Source organism: Musca autumnalis, unplaced genomic scaffold (assembly GCF_047663935.1).
Source record: "Musca autumnalis isolate F117 unplaced genomic scaffold, ASM4766393v1 scaffold_1, whole genome shotgun sequence".
In the NCBI taxonomy this organism is placed as follows: domain Eukaryota; kingdom Metazoa; phylum Arthropoda; class Insecta; order Diptera; family Muscidae; genus Musca; species Musca autumnalis.
Genome location: NW_027411644.1, coordinates 107433077 through 107444765, shown reverse-complemented (window position 1 = coordinate 107444765; position 11689 = coordinate 107433077). Strand labels below are relative to the sequence as shown.

At 35.4% G+C, this 11689-nt stretch overlaps 1 protein-coding gene across 2 annotated transcripts in view; it reads left to right on the top strand.

Moving 5' to 3' along the window:
• The first annotated feature begins 6277 nt into the window (after positions 1-6277).
• rn (rotund) overlaps positions 6278-11689 on the top strand; it is a 464377-nt gene continuing 458965 nt past the window's right edge. For both annotated transcript variants that reach the window (XM_073987532.1, XM_073987524.1), the window contains exon 1: positions 6278-6609. The gene's annotated coding sequence lies outside the window, so the exon portion shown is untranslated. The remainder of the gene's footprint in view (positions 6610-11689) is intronic.

Sequence of the window (11689 nt, the reverse complement as noted above, 5' to 3'; positions counted from 1 at the left end):
TCAAAATCGTTTTATCTCGTCGAGATATGAAGATTGGTGTACCACATTGGGGGTCTCCGACAAATATTTCGCGGTGTTACATGAATTTTTCCCAAAACAAACTTATAATACCCTTTCCACATAGTGGTGTAGGGTATAATTATTCATATTCAATTATACAGCAAAGAAGATAGTATAAGTCAGATGCGCTAACGGTGATATACCTTCAGCCTCTAAAAATATATTTATTTTTTAACACGAGTTTGCTTTAAAATGCGTGGAATCTGTGGGTATCGTAATATGGGGCTATACCAAATCAATTTTAGTAAGCTAAAATCTGAATTTTGGAAATATTTGAGAATTATTTTTTCAGATTTGTAATTTTAGTTGGAGCCGGGGCAGGGGTTTTTGGAACTTCTGAACTATTATCTCAGGAAGTATGACTTACCCCGGGAAAGGGACCAGAATAGGGACCGTAAAAAGAACTTTCTACAAAAAAAGAAAATAATCAAATAGATCCGATACGGGTTCTCAAACTTCACTTTTCCCAAATTTTTGTGTGGGAGGTACTCGAAGGACGGACCGATATAATCCATATTCCGACCTGACACATGACTGGATGAAATAATACGACGTGTAAAGTTTCGACCAATCAGAAAATCCCCTTGAGAGTTAACTTACGGATTGGTGGCGAATGTACAATCTGCTGAAAAAAAAATCAAAACGATTCGAGAGGACTCATAAATTTCCTTTTTCCGAATTTTGTGTGGAAGGTACCCTAAGGGCCGATTTAGTCTTATCCGATCTATATCTGGAAGGAATAATAGTATATGGAAAGTTTGGAGCAAATCGATTGCTCACTTCGCCAGTTATCGTTCACACAATTTTTCGAAAACAATTTTGAACTTTTTTGGGGGAGGTGTGGACCGACATAGCCTACATTCGAACTTAAACAAATTATGAGCAAAATATTACGTTGTATAAAATTTGGTTCTAATCGGTAGATCCGTTCGAGAGGGACAGTTAAACGGACAGCGCTAAAAAGACTCCAAATTGACTGAAACGAATTTCGTCCATATATACACGCAGAGAAAAAAATATGTTTGATCCAACAATATTCCAAGAGTAAAATATGTATTGTTAACATATTGTTGGATTCCTCATGTAGTATTGTAAATCCAAAAATAGTTTGTGTCAACTGAACAATATTTCTCTCTTTTCTTCGAAAATTTGTTTCTCTTCTCTCGCTATTCGATGCCGTGTTGAAAAAACAATTTTGGTGAGTTGTGGTGTGTTTGTATGACATGCTGCCTTTACCTTTGTTTTTGTGTGTATGTACTTGTGAGACTCTTGTTTTTATTTGTTTCTGTTTTGTTTCATTCTTCTTTCCTTTTCATGTTTGTTATGGTGTTTAATTATTCCTTATGTTGTGGTGGGTTCTTGTGGCTTTTTGTTTGTCTTTGTTGTCAGCCAATGCAGCAAACCATGTATTGTGTTCATCAATGATTGCAATATTATACGCGACATTTATATCCAAGTTATGCGAAAAGTGTATATGAGAAGTATATGCACTCAAATCAAAAATTTCTGGGCTGGTTTTCTGTATTGACAATACTTTTTGTAAACAAAATTAGATTATGATAGTTCCTACAATCGGTATTGTTAACGATTTTAACAATATTGCGGAAATTCGAAAGTTGTTTTTGTTTTCTATGTTTGGAACAAAAGATGGTATTTTTGGATTTGGATTACAATGTTTGAACAAAACAAATACATTTTTGGAACCAAAACATATATTTTTGTTCCAACAAAAGCGAAAAATATTTTTTCTGTGCGTGTACTTGGGGTCTAAAATGAATATTTCGATGAGACACATCTTTGGTCGTATTTTGTTTGTATCCCCTTTACCCTAAATCCTGAGGTATAAAATAGGTGGCGAGGCGACCCGATGTTGCAATATTTGTATAAAAATCCAATTTGACAACTGAACTGAAAATTTCTCTGTCATGATAGAGACAATTTGTAGCATGGCAGGAAATTGTTGTTCTCTACACAAAACACATTATATATCAGGCAGTAGGTGCGTTTTCTAGCAGACACATTATTGCAATTTGCATCAGGGGAAAGATCAGTAATTATTTTTCCATATGTAGGCTACTTTGGCGGTATATGCCCTCCAGGAATGAAAATATGGACCAAAAATAAAATTTGTATATTTTTCATACAAAAGTAAACCGCTAAATAATATCAGATCATCATGCAAAATTATAGGCATTTTCTTCTACCTAAACTCTTACCTCATGCAAAATTTCGTGATAATTGAGCTATAATTGCGACCTTTAGAGTGTTAATTAATACACTACAAACAAAAAACTGGATATATTCGGCTGTAGCTCTGTTACCTGATCACGTACATCAACGTAATCGACATCAGTGCAAAGGTCAAGAGATCGTTTTCCAAATATAACTCACCAGGGAAGAATGTGTCTTTCAGGAACAAAGATATAAGCTGTATATTAAAATTTTTCACAAATTTCACACAAAAGTTCTGGTCCATTTAACCCTCTAAATATTATCTGATCGGCATTTCAAATTGCAAGCTACTTCTTTGTCATATCGCTCATTTACTCAAAGAGTGACACATTTCAAAAAATCAAGTTGCGAGAAAAACGCGTTTTAAGTTGCCGATTGAAATTTGACATCCCAACTTAAAAAATAAAATAGCTATTTGGACCATCTTTTGTGAAGAGGTAGCCAGATATCAGTGCTAAATTTCTGGGCAAGATCAAGCATGATTTGAAGTGTTTTAGTGCTTCATAAACACCGAAAACTTTTTTGTTGATTTATGTCAAACTCCCAGTAAATAACCTGTAACTCGTTGAGTTTTAGAGATATCGACATGAAAATTTGACACAAGATAAAGTGGAAGTCGTAGAAAAAATAGAAATTGCTAACTCAGAAAACGCATTTTTTGAGTTATGTCACTCTTTGAGTAAATGAGCGATATGCTCTTACCATATGTGTTGATCGGATTATTATTGCGACATACAGAGCCGCTACAAAATTGGATAAAAATTATGTTTTTGGTCCATTTCACCCGCTAAATATTTCACGATCATTTTTAACAAAAATAGGGACCTATTCTGGTCTGAACCCGACCTCCATGCAAAATTTCGTTACGATCGGTCCATAATTGCGGCCTGGAGTTTGATTACAATTTATAATGAACAGACGGACGGGCGGACATACACACATCTCGAAATCGCTTTGTCTCGTCGAGATATGAAGATTGGTATACCACATTGGGGGTCTCCGACGAATCTTTCGCGGTGTTACATGATTTTTTACCAAAACAAACTTATAATACCCTTTCCACATAGTGGTGTAAAGGGGAGTACACACTATCATTCAAAACTGACAGTCAACGTACTTTTTGGACGATTTTCCGACAAATAAAAACTTTTATTTAGCTAAAAACGTTTGAAATACAATATATACGGTATTATTTAGAGATTACAAAAGACAATTTTCAGTTAGGGTTTGATATTCACGAAATAGACCTCGATGACTGTCAGTTTTGCTTGTCAATGTGTACTATACTTAAGGTATAATCACGATAATTCATAAAAAGTATATTTATTTTGGTCAATTCTATATTTAGTATTTTTTTCTGGAATTTAAAGTCTGTATAAATTTAACTCACATAATTCTTTATTTTTAGTTAGCCACGTCCAAGAATAAGAACAATCTGAAAAATTTGTATCACAAAACCTAGCATGTACATTTTTTGAAGCTATTTCCTTGTTGTTCTAGTCTAAATTTTTATTGGTGGCATCTTTGAAGATTATTGATTTGCTAAGATATAAAAGCTGTGATCAATTCGATTGTTGTTTTCTCCAAAATTATTGTATGCAATATTGAAAACGTATATTAGGATTGGAAGTCAGTAATAACTATGGTATGCATGTTCATATATGTACGCTCCATATATGTACATACGAGGGCGGTTCGGAAACTTCTTAGCCTATCAATGAAAGAGAATAGTTAGTTTTTCAAAAATATTTTGATTTTCCAATATAATCTCCTGAAACTTCAATACACTTAGTCCAACGCTTTTCTAGCAATTCTATCCCTTGATTAAAATAGTTTTCCTCAAGGTCTTCAAAATAGTGGTTTACAACTGTAATTGCATTTTCATTTGAGGTAAAACGCTTGCCAGCAAGGATTTTTTTTAGATTTGGGAACAAGTATAAGTCACTGGGAGCTAAATCAGGAGAATAAGGTGGGTGGTCAAGCAACTCGTACTTTAATTCGTTGATTTTAGCCATTGTTAAAACACTCTTGTGTGCTGGTGCGTTGTCTTGATGAAAAATTATTTTTTTGTGTTGTAAGCCAGGACGTTTTTCTCGAATTTGTACATTTAATTGATCCAAAAGCTTGCAATAGTTCTCTGAATTTATTGTTTTATCCTTTTGCAGATAGTCAATCAATAAAATACCTTTGAAGTCCCAAAAAACCATTGCCATAACCTTACCAGCCGATTGAATTGTTTTTGCCTTCTTTGGGACACTTCCTCCAGCTTCAGTCCATTGTTTGCGTCTTTTTTCTTTTTTGAACACCTGTTTCTATATGAAGGAGTTGCCAGATCGAAACAAAATTTATCATGTGTTCATAACAGAGATGGAAGTTTCCAAAACACTTAACTTTTTTCTGTTTATACCGCGCTTTTTGTGCTAGGCTAAGAAGTTTTCAAACTGCCCTCGTACATATGTACTAGGTGCCACGAGGGTGCAATTGTGAAGCCTTGTGCACAAAAGGTCAGCCTTGTGTTTTATGTTCGACACGCTCTTAGAACCACAAGAAGAACGTCCTAAGTCGGTGGCTTAAAAAATAGAATAGAACAGAAATCTTTGATATGAAAGAAGCCTTCCGGAAGAATTGGTTTTGGTTTAGGGTTATGACTTTTTTACAACCTCATATCCCTGTATCATAGTGTGATGAGTTTTGCCATAAGATTACATAAAATCTTAATTATAAGGTGATTCGGTGAAAAAACCTCACGCACAAAATTATTTTAAAATTTGAATTTATCAAAATTATGGACAATTTTTGAAGTCACTGAAAACAGATATATAATTGAAAATTAGATAATTAAAATTACATAAAATTTATTTCTCACTATTTTTCTTTAATTCTGAGAATCGTAAAAATGTCGTAAATGCTTTTATTCAAAAATATAATTTTTTAACAAAAAACAAAAAAATTTTTTAAAAGTGACTTTTTTCGCGACTTTTTTAAAATTTGAATGAGATAAACGTTAGTAGGCTTATATTTATTCACTCGTGCAATAAAAAATAATTTTTTGGAAAAAATTTTTTTTCATTTCATGTATTTTTTCAAATAATTATTTTTTTAAAATCGATATGTGCGTGAACTTTTTTTATATTTCAATGAAATAAACGATAGCATAGTGATTAATAGGCAAAAGTTCATTCATCCCTGCTACAGGAAATCATTTTTGAGGAAAAATGTCAAAAAGTCATAACCCTAGTATACATATAGATATTCTTGAACAGCTGCTATATAATATATATTGGTGCTAGTTTACCCTTAACATTATTCGAAAGAGATAGCTAACGATACAACAATAAATCGAAAGAGTAGGTATTTTATTTTTGTTTGCTCTCTCTTATGTCTATGACCCTCGAATTCGATTTTCCGTTGTGCCGTAAATTCCCGATTTCCCGGGAATGAAAAAAGTCGGGAATTCCCAAACTTTAGTTGTCATGGCGGTACACGTAGAACAGGAAACCCTATTCTCCGATGCAGAAAACAAGTGGAAGATAAGATCAAAAGTCATGAAATTCTAAACAGGGAAAGTAAAGCAACAAATATAGAGGAGTGGAAATCTATTCTTCGTTCGGCTTATAGGATAAATGTTCTGTAGTGTTCTGTATTATCCAGCTAAAGAAGTTTGTTAAATCCCTACTTGGACATAGCGGGCAGTAATCTTAATGCCCTGTTGCATATTTGTAAAATATACTTAACCATCTCAAACCTAAGATAAAAAGGTCCATTTATACGCTAATCTGAATACCCTTTGATAGTAGCATTTATAAAAACATTCCGACGGCAAAATAACATATCTCAACATTGGTATTACCACAAGTTGTGCTCCTTTTACTCCACACCCGACGGCAAAAGGTTTTAAAAAATTATGTTAAAAGAAAAGTCGGCATTGAAATAAATATTGATATAAAAACATAATAATCCCTGTAATAATTAACAAATAAAATTTAATTGACACATTTTACAACAATGGAAGGGAAAAAAACTAAATTCAACTTCAATTTTTCTTTCTCTTCAATTTCAAATATTGCTGACAAAGTGCGCCGTAAGAAACACCACACCACCGCAAGTGACAAAGACGACCACAGCAACATCAACAATGCAACAAAAAAGTGTGAACAATTTTAAAATTGAAACTAATAAAAACCTAAACACGTAATGAATGGCTGAATGACTTGATGGACGACGAACCAAAGAATAAATGAATGAATGACTTGTTGGATGGATGGATGGATAGATGGCTAGTTGTTGGACTACAACAACAACAAAATGAAGCACTGAGTAAGTGAATATGCCAACTGTTCCACATTTCAATATTATAACGCATTTTCTTCTTCATATATAATTTTTTATTGGATGCAATATCCGACCGACCAACACACATAGTTTGTAGGGTTTTTTTTTATCGCCACCACAAAACGCCATGATTTTCAATTGTAAAATTGTGCAGAAAAAGGAGACATTTTCTAAAACAAACAAAAAGTTTGAACGCATAGCAACAAAAAAAAACCAACACTGGCAATAAAAGTTGTAATAAAAATTATAACAACGACAATGCAATTTTTGCTGAAATAACAGTATGACAATCTTTTTCATTTGCGAACGATATTGAAATTCTTTGCTTTTAGAATATTGCAAAAAGTAATTCGGTAATTTGCAAAAGTTAAACGAGGATGACAGAATTTTAAACAAACATAACCAGGGCTTCGGAGTCGAGCCATTTATGCTTCGACTCCGACTCCAGGCCAGTTTATTTCACGACTCCGACTCAGGAGTCGACTCCGAGGGTATTTAATATACCACTGAAAATTAATAAAACATGCACCATTTTTAACTTTTTCCTATACTTGGGCCATATCGACACCTCCAAATAATAGTATGCTAAGTCTAAAAAGTGAGTTTTGCGGGAGAAGCTTTCAAAGTTTGGAAATTTTTTTGAACTTCAGTACTATGCTAAGTCAATATTTGTTTATAACTTCTGTTCGGATTGACCGATCATTACCAAAATTAGACAGAATTTAAGTTAAAGGACGTTCGACTCCTCCAAATAATAGTTTGCTAATTCTGAAAAGCGAGTTTTGTAGGACAAGCTCTAAAAGTTTGGAAATTTCTTTGACCTTCAGTACATGCTAAGGAAATATTTGTTTATGACTTCTGTTCGGATTGTCCGAGCATTACCAAAATTTGACAGAATTTAAGTTAAAGGAAGTTAAATATAAAAATGTAAAGAACTTGAAAACATGCTAAGTCGACTTAGCATACTATTGTTTGGAGGCGTCGATATATGCTTATATCTTGTTTTCCCTAAGGTATTTTGTAATGCATGTTCCATATTGATTCTGCTGTATCTTACTCGTACATCGAAAAGTAGCAACAGAGGCAAGTTAGAAAGTTTTAGTCGGTTTTGCCGAAGTATATGTAAAGGTATATACGCTCAGATTATCACTTTAAAATTCGGTTGGATACAAATTCTGTGTTAAATTTGAATAACCTACCTAAAAGCTCTTTATTGATTTCACAGATAGATGGTGAACGGTGAGTGAAGGCAATGCCGATAATTTAACATGCAAGGAGATCTCACCATGATGTAATAGCATTTCTCTGCATACCCATCAAAATAAATTGGAAGCAGTGCAATGTTGACTAGTTCTTTCACGGCATGCTTTGATGCAGTTCAAACGGAGTCGTGAAAAAGGCACTCCATTCCTCACATTTTAACTGCATTTGGATGCAATCCAAAGAATCACATCCACTTGTCACATTTTGACAACATCCGGATACACTTCAACGGAGTCGTGAAAAAGGCACTCCAATTCCTCACAATTTAACAGCATCCGGATGCAGTCCAAACGGAGTCGTGAAAAAGGCACTCCGTTCGCTACATTTTATTAGCAGTTGTTAGAGATCCCTACAAGTACATAAATCAGTTTATACATCTCTACAGGCAGCGGCATACATTTTCCAAAAAGAGATAAGCGTGTTAACATTTCCAAAAATTTGTAAATATAAAATAATAAAATAAAAAATATTCAATTTGCGAACATTTTTTCGGTAAGAAAATTTCCCAATGGAATGCCTTTGGAGTACATGTCAAAATCTTAACTGGTGATGGGAAGACAATATCAACCCATTTAGCAGATGAAGTAAGAACAGTTCAGCTTGGATTAAATGGAGAGCGGAGGAAACACGCATGGTTGAATTCAATGGATAATTTTCATAATTTGTGTTAATGTAATAAAGTTCTTAATATTTTTGTTTTACACAAATAATAAATGCATTTTATTTGTTCTGGGACATTTTGTAATGGCTTGCACACATTCCGCCGAATGTATCAAAACACGTGCTTTCGACTGCTACCCCCAAAGGGTTAGTTAAAATGCAATCTCAAATGGTCAGTTAAAATGCAGTGCAATGGAGTGCATCTTTCAGTAGTCACGCTCTTGTAAAAATCATGAGAGAAAATGCATAATTTGATGCACTTCCAAATCACTTGTACATATTATTTAACTGCCTCTTTGGAGGCAAACTTTTTGCTGGATACATATTTCATCAACATTTTAACGTTTGTATAAGAGGTTCTGAAGTAGAAAAACTTTGTTCGAGAATGTGGGATATGACAATAAAAACCTCTTCGGATTGTTTAATGCAACTGACAAAATTTATAAATTTATGTAAGTGTAATCCGGATCGTACGTACTACCTGGGATAAGCAATTCAAGACCAGGTCTTAAACTTGATCAATCCAAATGTTTGTAGTACTTAACATAAGCCCACACATTTTGAAAATTTCTGGAATTGTACCCGAAGGAGTGGAATGAAAAATTTTATGAAAATATTCAAAATTTATCCTGAACACCAGCCTACACATAGGCAGACCATTAGGTCTTTTCACAGAAATTGTTCTAATCTCTTCTTTGAAGTCCCGTATGTTTCCTCATAGAAGATCTTAGGTCTTATGTAGAAAACATGTTGGTCTTCATGTTGATGATCAGTAGCATTTCTCATAGAAGACCACAAGGTCTTTCATAGTAGTACAATGGGCCCTCTCATAGAAGATAAGATGAGAAGACCAGTGGACTTCTAGCAGAAGACTTGCAGGACTTCTATAAAAAACAAATACGTCAAAACAAGTGAGAGCAATAGTAGCAAGGGGATGATCATGTGATATCCTATACCACTGTTTCAAATTTCAGAAAAGTGAAATTTAAAACCTCTTGAATCGTTCTGATTTTTAGGTTGCAATAGGTTGTACTCGAGGGCCCTAGGTTGTACTCGAGGTCAACTGTACCATCGTAAGTACAGTTTTTTGAGGCGCAAGTCCATAAACCCACCAAAGCTTCGTTCCCGTACTTTTTAATGGTAAAACTCGTAAAAGAGAGAAATGCAAAAAATTTGTTCTCACACACAAGTTTTTTGAAATAGTTCGGGAACGGAAAAATGTAAAATACGTCTAAAAAAACTGGAACAAATGTCAAGGTCGGCGTATCAGCCAATCAGACGCCGGCAACCATGTTACTATTTTTTACACGCTCAAATTTGTCAAGTAAAAAGTTTTTAATGAGAGCGTCATTCAGCGCCATTTTTGTTTAAAGAGAAGTGAACATTTTACAACTTTTTTGTGTACGGGAACGCTTTTTCGAGTAAAATGTGTAAAAGTCGTAAAAATTGTAAAAACTTTTTCGTTCTGGAACACAGCTCATGTGTAGTGGCTGGTGTGCACTACCACTCTCGAACCGGATACTGTGTGGGTCCAAACTTCTTCCAGTACCTTCCCCCACTAAAATTCTAAAATATTCGCTAACATGGTACGCACGATTTGGTCCAAATTTTGAATCTAGTAATATTTTGTCAAAACTAAATTTATGTTCGAAAATAAGTCATATCGGTCTACTCCTTAGGGTACCACCTCCCTCACAAAAGTTGAACATTTTTGTTTAAGTGAAGTTTAAGTTCTGTTCGAGGATCCTTTTGAAATTTTTTCCACAGGTGGACAAGGCCATGCTTCCTGATATAATGGTTCAAAAGCTCTTAATTATACGGTGTCTAGCGGTTATAATTGGTGGGCACGCTATCTATCCAAAAGAATGACCACAAAAAAACATAGCCGGTTGATACTTTTTTGTAAATTCATTCCGCATTCTACTACCTTCACTGTCTGAAATATTGACGTCAGTGCACTTCTACAAATAATTCTGATTCACATCGTAAACCCAGATAGGTAAGATGCTCGGAATCTCATCATTGAAGTTGTCGAGAACTGGAGTAAGTACATGTGGAGTGATGCGTGACATGTGCCTAATCTTAGTAGCCTGTTAAAAAACCAATAGTACTCGTCCCGCTATTTGCCAGCTCTTTTCTAGTAGCCAGCTAACCGCTCTTTGCCAGATTCTTACTTGTAGCCAGCTTGAAGCCAGCTACATACACACTTTTTGAAAGTTCTACTTGAAGTCGGCTTCTTATAACCGGCTAACCACTCTTTGCCAGCTCCTCCGCTCGTTGTCAGCTCCTCCGCTGTTTGGGTGACTAGTTGAACATATTTCGCTAGTCGTCCGTAGCCTGCCCGCTTGTGGCCAGCTTACCGCTCAACTCTAGTATCTCGCTACTGGCTCGTATCCAGTTAATTGTTCAGAGGTCGTCACGAGCTACTTCCTAGTATCCAGCTTACCGTTCGGCACCCGTAGCCAGCTAACCGCTCAGCACCGCTAACGGTCGTAGCCAGCTCACCGCTAGAAGCCAGACAGATTGTGCCAGCATACCCCCTGTATTCTGCTACTCGCTCGTAACCAGTTCACCGCCAGCACTCGCCTATAACCGATAAATAACTGAACTAAAACAACTCGTGTAATCAGGTTTGTGGGCCCTTGAGTTGACCTTAGAGACGACTGAGCTTATCTCAGCCTTAAATAAAACGACTCGTATTAGATTAAGCACAACATGTTTCCAGTACTGAAATCATTCGGAAACCAAAATCATCCAAAGCAATTGACCCGGACCGGATCACCACGTTGATATTGATTTGAGTATTCAGTATTCCTGAGTATTTGAGTATTCCAGAGTCCTGGAAAACAGACAGGGCCGATATATTTTCTCTTGTCAGTAGTAAAGGCTTAGAGGAACCACCAAGTTGTGTGAAAGGACGGTTCTCGCGGCACTACATTTGCCCAGCCTTCAGTGGAATTAGAAACATTGGATCATAAAACAGGTGTCATATTAAGAGTTCGTTCAACCTCTACCTCTCTGGATCACAACCACCAGACGGCAAAAAATCGTGTCTTATGCGTATGGTGCACGATAATGCATCAGGTCCGATTTTAGATGATGCATGCTTTAAACTAAATTATTGCATCGCTAAACTTCATAG